Source organism: Chanodichthys erythropterus, chromosome 21 (genome assembly GCF_024489055.1).
Source record: "Chanodichthys erythropterus isolate Z2021 chromosome 21, ASM2448905v1, whole genome shotgun sequence".
NCBI lineage: Eukaryota > Metazoa > Chordata > Actinopteri > Cypriniformes > Xenocyprididae > Chanodichthys > Chanodichthys erythropterus.
The window spans coordinates 10,680,001-10,693,411 of NC_090241.1; the positions used below are offsets into that span (position 1 = coordinate 10,680,001).

At 36.2% G+C, this 13,411-nt stretch overlaps 1 protein-coding gene across 5 annotated transcripts in view; it reads right to left on the reverse strand.

Moving 5' to 3' along the window:
- Window positions 1-13,411, reverse strand: part of ptprfa (protein tyrosine phosphatase receptor type Fa) — a 274,429-nt gene that overhangs the window by 172,165 nt on the left and 88,853 nt on the right. The gene's annotated exons all lie outside the window — the stretch shown is intronic.

Consider the following 13,411-nt stretch of genomic DNA (forward strand, 5'->3'; position numbering starts at 1 on the left):
ATTTGAAGCAATTCAAATCCTCAAACATGACATCACCACATGCCAAGACATTACCTCATTATTAGCATTCCAAGAGCATTACATCACATTCCCATAATTCAGTATGATCTTCCCGTAAATTAAAACAATGGGAGAATGACATCAGAAAGCATCATGGTAATGTATGTAATCTTTAAATTTTCAAACATGACATCATTATTAGCACTACAAGAGCAAGGTATTTTATATGAGGTCAGTCTTCTGAAGTTATACAATAGTTTTTTGTGAGGAACATAGCCAAAAATTTGTCATTGTGTTCTGAAAATAATGTGACACAGCAGTGTAAATATGTGAAAAAGAAAATCATATTTGAGAGCTTGTACGGAAGTATAGATTTTCCAAAATAGAGTGCCCCAGGGCTGACGCGTTTTTGTAGGCCAACCCGGAAGTTAGCGGCACACGGGTTGACTGAAAGCCTATGCATTTTTCCCATAGACTTTTGGAAAATCGCTGAAAATAAGCTCTGTGTTTAACAAAGGGTTATGACACTTACACATTTTGTCTATCAAGATAATCTTTACAAGTTAACACAACATTTATAGATTTTGAAGCCTAAATAAAGTCGTCAGATATAAAAGGCTAACAGTAGGCTATAAACGGACGACTATCAACATCGTCACCACCAAGCTTCCTCAAACTTTATTTACAAAACAACTTTATTTATAAACATGCTCACTGAATATGATCTGTGCTGTTATGAATACTTATCCACTTTTTCATGAGAAATGCTGTCCAAATGTCCCGTTTTTAATGATGACGTCTAAAGTCCCCGCCAAAGGAAGTAGTCCCTTTTAGCAATTTGTTAGCAACCGCCGATTTTAAGACAGTAAAAGTTTAAAAAATCACAAGTGGGTTATAACTGGTGTGTTTTATGTCATAGATCAAAACGTGAAAGTATTTAGAGGCTTTGTTAACCACAGTCCTTATTTCAGGCGATTTAGCAAAAACCCATTCAAAAAACCCATAGACTTGACGGCTTTGGAACCAGAAGTCCTAAAATGCTAACTCGCTTCCGGGTTTTGCCTACAAAAATGTGTCATCCCTGAGGCACTCTATTCCAATTGAGTATCTTTAACGACACATTAGCCAAGTTTCCATCCAGTTTTTGTCATGTTTGTTATCGAGAAAGCAAATATGTGCAAAAAAATATTTGCAAAATTTGCTGTCACGAGGCTGTTTCCATCCACTTGGCCTTTTACCGATAAAACTGTGTGTAATGATGTCATCCCTAAAAAAATGCATTGTCGCATAAGTTTTGTTATATCACTAAAAAATCAGCCCTTTTGCATCCCAAATATTTGTAAAATGTACATGGAATGAGACAATTGAAATTCGCCAGTATTTGACATTGTCTGACAGGACTTTACTGCCTTTATTTGACGAAGCGCAGGTTTGGACACGGAGCAGCTCATTTATCCTGTAGGCTATGCAAAAAAAAAATTTGGTACAGTGAAATATTTAATGCCTTAATCTTTAACGCCTTGAACATGTAGTCAAGCCAGTCACGGTTTGACGTGGCTGGGAATGCATTCAAAGCAAGAGTACTCGATCTGGTTTCAGAGTAGGGCTGCACGAAAAAGAGCATTGAACTTAAACGCGATTCTTAGTACGATTATGAAATCTCAAAGGCTGCTATTATTTTTTATTGCACAGCTTGTCAATGAAGTATGGCTCCAAATGCTAATCCATCTGAAAGCACTGCAAGTTTGAGTCACTTATAATGTACATTTGAAAAAGCAATACGCAACAAACATCTTTACAGACATGAGAAGCATTTATTAACATCTTGTCCAACAAAAGACAACATTTATTAACATGTTTTTACTCCAAACTCACTTCATAACGACAGTTAAGCATCCTTCTCTGAGATGATGTGGCTTCTTACACAGAATAAGGCAGTTGTGTGTTTATTAGTCATGTTTAATCAATCAAAGCGTATCTTCTACTGAAGAGCATATTTAGAGTTTCTGCACGAGAGCGCCCTCTGGCTTTCAGATGGAGACACATTTACTACTGATCACATACAGTCATACAGAGCTGAGTCATACAGCTCTGACAAGCTGTGCATAAAATAATCAGAGCCTTTGCCATGTCGTGTGCGTTTTAATCGCGATAAATCATACAGGCCTATTTCAGAGTCGAAACCGATCAAAAACGCTGATGTTGCTGATGATTTTTTTTTTTTTTTTTTCTTTCAGAGACAGATGCAGCTGTGACCAAAAACAATTATTTGTGTATTTAGACTTTCTTAAATGGTCTGCTTAGCTAAACTCAGGCTTATTGTCACGTAACACTTCTAAAATTATATTTTATAATTTGGAGTCAAAAACTTTATTTTCCTAATTTGTTTGAGATAAAATTCTATATGAATAAATTGCACTTATAAAATTATATTAAAAAAAGTGTCATGTTTATGATTTTGATTTCTCATGTAGCCTAGAGTCCTGCACGTGGGCGGGTACCCAACGGGTGACCCACCAAATTTTATGTAATGGGTGGAATAATATTTACATGTTGGGTGCGGGTCGAACGCGTGGTAGGCATGGGTGGACTGCGGGTCCAATAGCCAAGGCTATTCCAACTCAATTCGGTGCATTTGACAGCTGCTTTCAAATGGTCCTGTGCTTATTTGTGATCACGTTCTGTCTGAAGACCATTAAAGGCTTCTAATTACAGCAGGATTTGCAGCGCATAGCATTGCAGCCAATTGCGCTGCATCTTAATGAAAGCTAGTGGTTATATTAAAGAGGTGCACTTTGCTCACTTTATGTATTTAATATAGGCTTTAATTGTTTTAGAATATGTTTTGCACTGCTACAAAGAGGACCAGCGGCCAGGTAAACACTGCTGAGTTTCATTAAAGACAACCGCGTTTAAATGCTGAGTGAATCTGCTAAAATATTTATTTTAAGCTTAGCCTACAGTTAAATAGACCTAAACTTTATATTATTTTACTTGTGTTGTTTTACGCAATGTTTAATTAAATGCAGCGACATAGAATGCCTAATGTTGGTTTTGAGAAAATGATTTTTGTCTACCTCATGTAGGAGATTTAATGCGGGTGCGGGTCAGGCAACGGTTTTTGTGTCAACGGGTCAGGTCGTGTATGGGCTAAAATGAGTGTTTCTGTTGGATATCGGGTCGGGTGTACTGTTAATAACTGCAGGTGCGGGTTTATCAAACAGGACACGTGCAGGACTCTGGCCTAGAATCAATTCTAATCATGAAATCGAAACAGTACTTTTAATTATTCAGATACAGAAGTAACATTCTGTATTTTATTTTACCTTTCTTTTTTTTCTTTTTTTTGTCAGCATTGAAAACTCCAACAGTCTTCCTTAATTTGACAGACACCCTGCTTACTATTGTTGAGCTGCAGAGATTTGCAAGAGCCTATTTTCCTCATCCTTGTGATGAACCTTTGAACTGCAAAGAAATGGTGCTTTAACGGGAGCAACACCACGAACGCGGACTCTGCACGTATAGGCTAATTCTGTCATGTGACACCACATTTATTTGTGTTAAAGCCCTTTTTCTTAACAAAAAGTGTTTCCAAACCAATTTTTGCCACATTTGAAGTATTGACAGAGAATTTTTGTGCTAAAGATAAATGGAAAAAGATTGTGTCGACATTTGAGAAATTTTATTGACAAATGGCATTTCCATCAGCTATATCGCTCAACATTTTGAAGCGCTAAACTCTTTTTCGCAAAAAAACATCCTTGGATGGAAACCTGGCTATTGTCAGGAAGACAAAACTTCAGAATTGAGAGATGCTGATTCAATAACTGCTCTGATAGATTACATTTTGTCAGACTAATTCTTCAGAGTGATTCATGCTTGTCTGTTTTTGTATGTTTTTGAACTATTCATTAAAATAATTGATTCATGAGAGTAATTTGCTCTGGAATCTACACTGGTTGTGATGTATGTTTCTAATTTACTAAATAGAACTGGTTCATAAGAATCATCTGTTCAAGAATCAGATTACACTAGTCAACTCTTTATGTTTGTTTTTGTCTGCAACCTGCGAGGAAAACTCAATAAAAAACCTTTCTTGTCATTATTTTTTGCTTTTAAATGCATTGATCAATTAGCGTCGCACACCTGTAGGTCACAGATAGGTGCGTAGGAGAGAAGACTAATGAAGTCAAAATTCAGAAGAACAAGAAGAATCCCGCAGGCAGGATGCCTGATGAAGATCAAACGATCAGAACGTTGCCAATAGAATTTTTTTTATGGTTTTGCGAGTTGATAGCGTGGGGGATTCTTCTTGTTTTTCTGCTTTTAAATGCATTAACATACAACACAGGCTGCAAATTCACAACACATGACCTATTTTGCTAAAATATAAAATAAAATAAATATTTTTTAAACATAAAAAACATAAAAGAAAACTAATACTACTAAAATTACTAAAACCGAAAGCAAAAGCAAAACAATTGACAAAATCACATAACAAAATGTCTAAAACAAACAAAAATAAAAACAAAAGTAAAAGCTTATTCAAATATTAAATTCTATAATGCAACAGGTATGTAAATAATACTAAAATAGCACTGGTGGCATAGAGTGTTTTACTGCAAAACATTCAACACACTATGCACGCATTCATAACTCAGGTAAAATATGATTTATTTCACTATGGTCATAAGGATACAGCAGTGACAGCACAGATTGAGTCATTTTCATTTTGGGCTGAGCTATTCCTTTAACACGCACACAATAAATGATGTCACTGTGTTAATTTAATAAAGTGGTTTGGAACAGAAGTAAATGAGCTTCAGCAGCAACGAGTCCCGGGAGAGCATTTCAACGACCACAGACACCTCTAGCCTTTGGAGGACACACGCGTGGTGCCAGGTTCACACTGTGAGTGTGTGTCTAGGGGTTTGTCTGTGTTAATAGCCTGTGTGGTGAGGGCTCTCGTGTGTCTTTCCAATGAAGCCACCCCATGCACACTCTCACTCACTCATGATTAAGATTATGCATTCATTTATTAACCAGAAGCGCTCATCATGTAATTGGCCGAACCCGGGCTAATTAATCATGCTCACACAAAGCAGACATCTGCTATCCAACACACCCACTCTGCCACAGAGAAAATAATCATGGAAACGCCACAGAGAGAGACACCCATAGACCAGCACTAATTACTCCGCCACCACAGCAGGAAAGTTTGGAGCCGCTGGCGCTCGACAAACAGCTTCCACCCTCAAACACCATTTGATCGGGAGCTGAAGGTGCGCTTCCACATTCCTGCAGGCTGAGCAGACGGAAACGTCTCTCCGTCTCTGAGCATGCCATTTCTCCCTCTTATTATGGAAATCATGAGTCTGGAACAGAACCACTGAGCTGACAGACTCACCGACACCGCATTAAACTGCGAGCATTTAGGGACATGCACACAGCAAACACACTCACACAAACACTGTGACGCTCGGCACACACGAGTCTCTCTGCTTCAGCACACACTGTAATTACAGCAGGCTGCTCCCCGTTCTGCACCCCATCATCTCTGCCTTTCCAAAGAAAACACAGACTGTGCTTATGAGTGGATGCTACAATTGAGCCAGCCAACCGTCTCCGGCGTGCCCAACCTGCAGGCTCTCCTGAACATTCCTGCAGGAAGAGCACGCTGGGAAAACAAAGCGTGGACTGAACGCAGCGTGCATTTCTAAAGACCCAAGTTGCCTTTACTGAAAGACAAATGATACGAGCAGCCAGCTAGACTCTCCATGATGACAAGCTTGTTTAAATGAAGGGTCAAAGGTCAGTTCATTTCTTTCAGGAATCACTCCTCATGTGGACAGGACATGACTACACAGGAACTGAAAAGTAGGGACGGACTGATTCAAAAGCATCTTCAGGATGGAGAGAAGTCCTCGCTTCGGTCTAAATTCAAGAGTTGAATGCGATTGGTATATAAAAAATGTGATGTGTGATATATATATATATATATATATATATATATATATATATATATATATATATATATATATATATATATATATATATATATATATGCATTTAACGTACTTGCCCCGCCCCTAGACCTACATTGGTAATCTGACATTTCATAATTGACTAATGATGAATATGATGCAGGGCAACAAGATATAGCCTAAAGAATGCATTCAGAATGTCCATAAAATTCAAGATATGAAAGGCGAAAGGTGATTGATTTGACCCCTTTGAAGCATATGGTAATATCAGAACGTTCACTGATAAATTCAAACATGCTTTCCTGCTTTGGCTGTGGTGGCAGGACCCATCGCGCTTTATAGATCAATTAACATGATTTAAACGACAAATCAAATTCACAATATTTGACAATAGGTGCCGATTTATGTTTCTGGTAGTTGGTGCTCACACTCCATAACCAATATCTGAGCCAGAGTAGAGCCATGATGACACTATATTTGAAAGCGCGTGAGTTTTGTGGAGAGATTCGTGCTGCACATTACATTGACATGCGTCATTAAAAAATGCCATAGTAAATGCCTCAAGTGAACTATAAAAATGAAAGGAATGTTGCATCTGAAAGCTGCAGTCATTTTTTATTGGTTAAAATGAATGTAGAATATCTCATATTTTTTCCGTGGGTGCTTAGCACCTATATAGCCTATGACAGGCTATTAACAAGTTTGTGAATATTTGGAATAAAAAAGGAAAAAGAAAATAAAAGATACATCTGTCGTACAGTGCTATCGAGCCTGCGTGATATGTCGCCCCCCACATTAATAATAAACATGCACATATTGTGAATTAATTTTAATAAACATATAACCAAGCTTTCTTGGTAGCCTTCAGTAGGCTAAATTAACTTCTCTAAGAAACCATATGTTTACTCTCAATTTCATATTTCTATATTGATAAAAAAAAAAATATAGAATAAAAGATTAATAAAACAATTTCCATATTGAAAAAAAAAAGAAATAAAAAAAAAGATAGTTAACCTCAAAATTTAAATTCAGTCATCATTTACTCAACCTCATGGTCCAAAAGTTTGTGTAATAAATTCTGTTGAATCAAATAAAATATTTCTTTCTAATTCTACCTTTTATAATGTCTATTTAATGTTTTACACAATAATTACTTCAAATTATCTTTTGGACAATTTCTCAGCTAAATTTGATGTACGATAAATTTGCGATGAATTAGATTAATTAATCACTACATCATGTAATTAAATGAATTAGATTAAAAATTGTAATCACTTACCAGCTCTAATACAGTTTTCATTTAGTTTAAATTATATTATTTTAAATAATATTATTAACCTTACTTCCATGTTATAAGTTAAACAGATGTTATATAAAACTTAGTCTTGTCAACATTTTGGAAATTGTTTTTGTGTTCATTGAGATATTGTTTAAAATGTTACTTTTCAAAGGGGGTGTACTCATTTACACTGAGCACTGTAACTGCACATAAATGCAGCATGTTCATCTGCTGTAATTCCAGTCCCAACATGTTGTTACTTATTTGTAGGAGTGTTTGATAGTCTAATAGCTCAAAAGAGCACTTGCTTTATTACTCCTGGATTGATGGATAATCTATTATAATCCCAGAGGAGAAATTGGTTGCTAGACATTTCCTGTGCCTTGACAGAAAACCCTTCAACATGGGCCAGAGCAGCAGTAATATCTGAGATACACTTAGAAAATCAATGCTCTTTGAATATTAATAAAGAGCTGCACTTAAGTTCATCAGTCTGATGCATATGTACTTTCCTAAACAGCATTGCCATTTAAAAAGACCATTTCTTGCCGGATATTCAATTAAGTGAATAAAATCAGGCAAATAAGAGGGTGGCAGTTCTGAGAGCTTGTTTGTCATGCTGTTTATTTAATCACATCAATATTGTTACAAAGAGTGTCACTATTATCTAACCATATCATTTTTAGCCCTGAAAATTGGTTATAATTCAAATGTCAAGATTCTTATGAAAATTTGAATAAACTGAGATGGCACTTTGCCTGTTATAAATACGTGCTCAGTTTAAATGTTATTTTAATGTGGGGTAGAATTAAATGAACGGCAAAACTCAACATTTTCTTTGTGTACCCCCTCTGTCACTTTATGTACCCCCAGGGGTACATGTTTGGGAAACACTGCTTTAAAGGAACATCAAACATCAAAATGATGCTTCAGAAACATACTACATTGGAGAACTTTTGATGTTGGCATAATGGCTCTGTTCCAAACCCTAGTGAAGTAGACATCATATGCACTTTTCTAGGCTGTTTACAACAGAAGATAGTGAATAATGCTGCTTAAAATTTCATTTTGGCCAAAATTTAGCATAATCTGTATCCCTTTGCAGGTAAGACAATCCCAGATTCCTCAGATAGTGATTAAATTGTTTAAATCTGAATCAAAGATCAAGGGAAAATTATGTTATTCAGTACTGAATAGTCACAATGAAAATAATTCCATCTTATTAAAATGTACTATTTTGCCCAAATGTTATTGTGAGCTTCATTTTTCATGATTATTACAGTGTCAGGTTGCTAGCTTAGCAACATCAGCAGTTCACCAGGGTTTAGAGAAGCAAAGCCTTTCTTTTTCTCTGGTTCTGATGCAGGACCAAGTCAGCTGTGTTTACAGCGGCAGGCAGAAAGAAAGGAGCAGAGAAGGAATGATATCTTCTCCCAGCAGACTCTGGGGGTGTGAAGGGGAAAGGATGAAATTTTCATCTTCCAGGAGGAGCACCCTCGAGGGGCAGCACTCTCTTATCTCCCCTGTTATCCGCCCACTCCCCACGGGAAGGAGACGCAGAGTGAGTCATAGACACCAGCTCGGTTTTTACAAACAGTGCATCCAAATTTCATTAAGGACAAGAAGTGCCAAGACTGGTGGATCTTTAGTTAAAAAGGGGACCGTCTTTCATCAGCAATGCTAATGAGGCATCTGTGTCTCACTTAATTCTGGATATACACTACCAGTTATCACACCTCATTCCTTACTATGACTATATTTTCCACATTTTGGAATAACAGTAAAGTCATGAAAACTATGAAATACAACATGTGAATTATGTAGTCCAAAACATGAGATACAAAAGAAAACGTATTTTAGGAGGTGCATCTTATAAACACTTTTTTTTTATTTATAAAATAACATAAAAATAAAATAAAATAAAATAATAAAAAAGTTCCAATAATATTAATAATAACAACAACAACAACACCAGTAATACATGTTTACCCATTCATAATTTTCTTTCCAAATATACAAAAATTAATATTAATTATTACTGTTTTTGTTGTTAATAATAATAATAATAATTATGCATCTATTTTAATATATTTATAAAGAACTTATGCATTTTACAATTCATGTTTGCTCACAAAACTAATTTCAAACATTTAAGCCTTTAGATCAAAAAGTTTTTTAGATGAGAAATATAAATTTATTCAAGTGTGTCCAAACTCATGCCTGGTTGTGTATATGTGGCATCAAGCTATCCTATATGTCAAGGGTGTGCATGTCTTTAAGGGACTAGCTTTCATCTTCTAGCTAATGGCATGCACGGACAGACAGGAAGAGGAATTTTCGTTTATGTAGAGTGATAGAGCTCATCACTGGCAGCCAGGTGCAACACTCGGCTACACCGGTCGCCCTGCAGCTACGCAATCCTGTGAGATTTGTAGCTTTCAAGCGCCATGCGATGTTAGGAGATTTGTGGAGAGGCTGAGGGAGATTTGTGCTTGGCAGGAATTTGAGGAAAGGGAAACGGATCTGAGGCCGTAAATATTGGAGTAAAGGCAGGAATTGGAGGCTCATTGTCTCTACAGAGACAACTGAGGAAAATTAAGGCGCCTAAAGCATGTTCACATTTCCTTTTACTTTTTAACATGAACGCACACAGTAATGCATATCGAATCCAAACACAAAGTTTCAAAATCATAATGCCTGGGAAAAGGGTGATCATCATGCCCAGGTGGGTCATATATAAATTCAATTTCACAATATATTTGCAATGATTTTTCTGGAGATTAAGCAACACAGTCAATTTAATCTTTCTATTTTTTTTTTTTTTTTTTATCTGGCCATTCAGTCAGTAAGTTTGATTTGTGAATCAGTTAATACTGTCTTTTCCAAAATAATTTGGTTTAAAAACTTGTTGTGTCATCAAGCAAAGATGTCCATTTCCATTAATTACATTTTTGAAATAAAATACATGTAGTTAAATATTGCTGTTCATTACAATGTATAGTTAAATTGGTGGATCAAATCAAATGAAAATTATTCAATATAATTTTGTCTGTGTTCATTTAGTGAAAACAGTGTTGAAAAGATGCCATGACTATTTTAAATAGACTTTTTACTGACATTAAATCTAATTGGTTGAAGCGATGATTCCTCTGACTGAAAAAGCACCATTTTAAGCCACTTCACCGTAAATACAAAAAGATATAAATGGAGTATTGCCAAAAGGCTGAAAAATATCAATATATTCACATGGTCCTTTATGACGTTAACTGTTCCTCAATTATCAGTCTGAATTCAATTCAATATGACACTTAAAAACTCAAAAAAGCCATTTACACACACAACTCAGGATGGCACGTCAAGGCAATACCCACTTAAAAATCAATAACACAAAGCAAGGAGATAGATCTTGACCTTGGACTGATTCACAACCGTGATCTCAATGGTTGCTGCAGTCATTCCTGAGGGTGTTGCAGAACTTCTCTTTCTGCATACAGAGCCCAGTGTGCTGCATGATAACATTTTTTTTTAATCTTTGTTTGAGGAAAGCACTGTGGTGTGTGGCACTTACAGGATTATCTGGCCGGAGGGGTATCTGGGAAAAAAGGACTTTTAACACCCCAGCAACTAATTATTAGTGGCGAGAGAGAGAGAAAGAGAGAGAGCTGAAAATGTGTATGAGTATGTGAGTTAAAGATAAAAATCTAACAAGAGAGAAGAGATGAGCCCCTCAGGACACACTATTGCAGCATCCTGTGGTGCGGCCATAAAAGATTTACGAAATAACTTTGGCCCCCAGTGCAAAGTATCAACAGTGAAGTTAATGGTGTGATTACACTAATAAGGGAAGGAAAGAGATGGAACTGTGCTGCATATAATGACAGGGTGAAAACGACAGATAAAGAGATTGTAGGAGCGTGTGATAAATGCAGCAGCAGCAGAGATGCAGACCACACAGAGCGATTTGAGAGGAGAAATCCTCCTGTGCTCTGTGGTTGAGATGTAAGTCATCTGCAACTGGGGTTGTTATATTATATGAGCAGAACAGGATGAGTGCATCGCAGGTTTATTGCTGAACTTTTATAGCACTGAGTTCAGACAATTACATCTCACTTGCAATGCATGAAGAGCATGACACTAGCAATACCAAGGTCATGGGTTTGATTCCCAGGGAATGCATGAACTGATTAAATGTATACATTAAATGCAATGTCACTTTGGATAAATGCATTTGTAAATGTCATTGCGTTACATAAAATCTGCAACATGACACTATATTAATTGTTTCATAATCTAAAAAAACCTTTTTTTTTTTGCTTAAAAAGTGCATTTGGTTCACTATTATCAAACTAAATGCATGTTTTGGATAATTTGTTATTTATGTAATGAAATACATCAACAGTACAGATACATTTCATTATGAACATGCAGCACAAGCTTGCAATCCACTTAATTCTATAATTACTTGCGAGAAAAACATGAATATTCAATGAGAGAGAGAGAAAAAAAAAAGTAGGATAGGAATTGATTATATCCATCAGGGTTCGTATTCACAAAACATTTTATCTTACCACTAAGAGTTCTCCTAAATTGCAGTAAAAGATCTTAGCTAAGAGTTTTCTCTTAAAACCTATTCACAAAGCTGCTGAGACCAACTTTGACTAAGGAATAGAGAGAAGTCTTAAGCTAAGAGAAAGGGTGGGGCTGACCTCATTGCTATGGATGATGTCAACACGCTTACTAACTATGCCCATAGTGATTGGCTGATGGGGAGGGGTCTCTGTCAGCGATTTATTCGTAGAAATATTGTAGAACGCTGTATCATGTTGCCATATTTAAATAAAGATTTTAAAATGTAGGCTAAGTGTCACTAATTAAACAAGTATATGTTCAGCTAATTGTAAGCCTCTTACATGTCTGCATCTCGGGAGATTGCAGAATTCATGAGACAAATTATATTTTATAAACAAAGTTCAGGAGGAGAACGTTCAAACGGTGTATCTAATCAGCTCAAGAGGAGGCCTATATGTATCACTCTGCCACCCCGCTGGTTCCTATTCCCAGGATGGGGGGAATACTCTGGGTTTGATCTAAATTTTAAGCTCAGAGCCCTTGATCACCTCAGACAGCATGCCAAATATGCTTATTTTACTTGTTTACTCTATTCGATCACTTCTAAGTGTGAATTAGTGAAAAACAAATGCAACATCAGAAATTTTTTTTTATTTCAAAGATTTTTTTTTTTTTTGGTGTTTTTTTGGCTTTTTGTTAAAATAGGACAGTGAATAGACAAAAAGCGAAGTGGGAGAGAGAAAGGGAAGATGGGATCGGGAAAGGTCCACAAGCCGGAATTCGAATTCAGGTCACCTGAGCTGCCCACAAGGCTATCAGCAAAGACAATAGGATATTATTTTTAACTTGACTGCAATGTTTTATTCTCCATCTTTCGATGCATTTTGCCTGTACATAAATGAATGTTTTAGGTTATGTCAATGCAGACTAAAATTTGTAAATCAAAATATTTATTGAATTTATGAAGCAAACAACTATTTTAGGATCGTTTGTGATTAGGTGAGTCTTAGTGACTTAGGAGTCCTCTTGATTACTCCTAACTTTTCTTTTTATGAAATTCTTATAGAGCAAAAATTTAGGAATCCTAAATTTAGGACTGACACGTCCATTATTTTTAAGAGTTTCTCCTTAACTGGCAAGTTAGGAGCTACTTTTCGCCTTAAGGCCTGTACACACCAGGACGAATATCGCAAGCGTTTATCACCAGCGTTTTTCGAGATGTTTTTTGTGTTCATACCCAAGCGATTTTCACTGGCGATGCACAGAGTGAACATGCAATTTAACTCCCTGACAGTATGTGGTGCTTGCACTTAACGGTAGTGCAAATAAACATATTTATGATATTAATAAAGTTAAATAAGATAAAAATGCAGATATTAAATGGCATATGTATTACATATGAGAGATGGTAGTCAGAAACGGTAGTGAAAATAAACATATTTATGAAATAGACATTCTCAACTATATTTCCTGAATTTAAAAGAAAAAAAAAAACAATCAAACAAACAGAATACAGAAATAATACACATCTATTGGTGTGGCCAAGAAGTGGCAGAGCACCCATTTGCGTGCCTCTCAA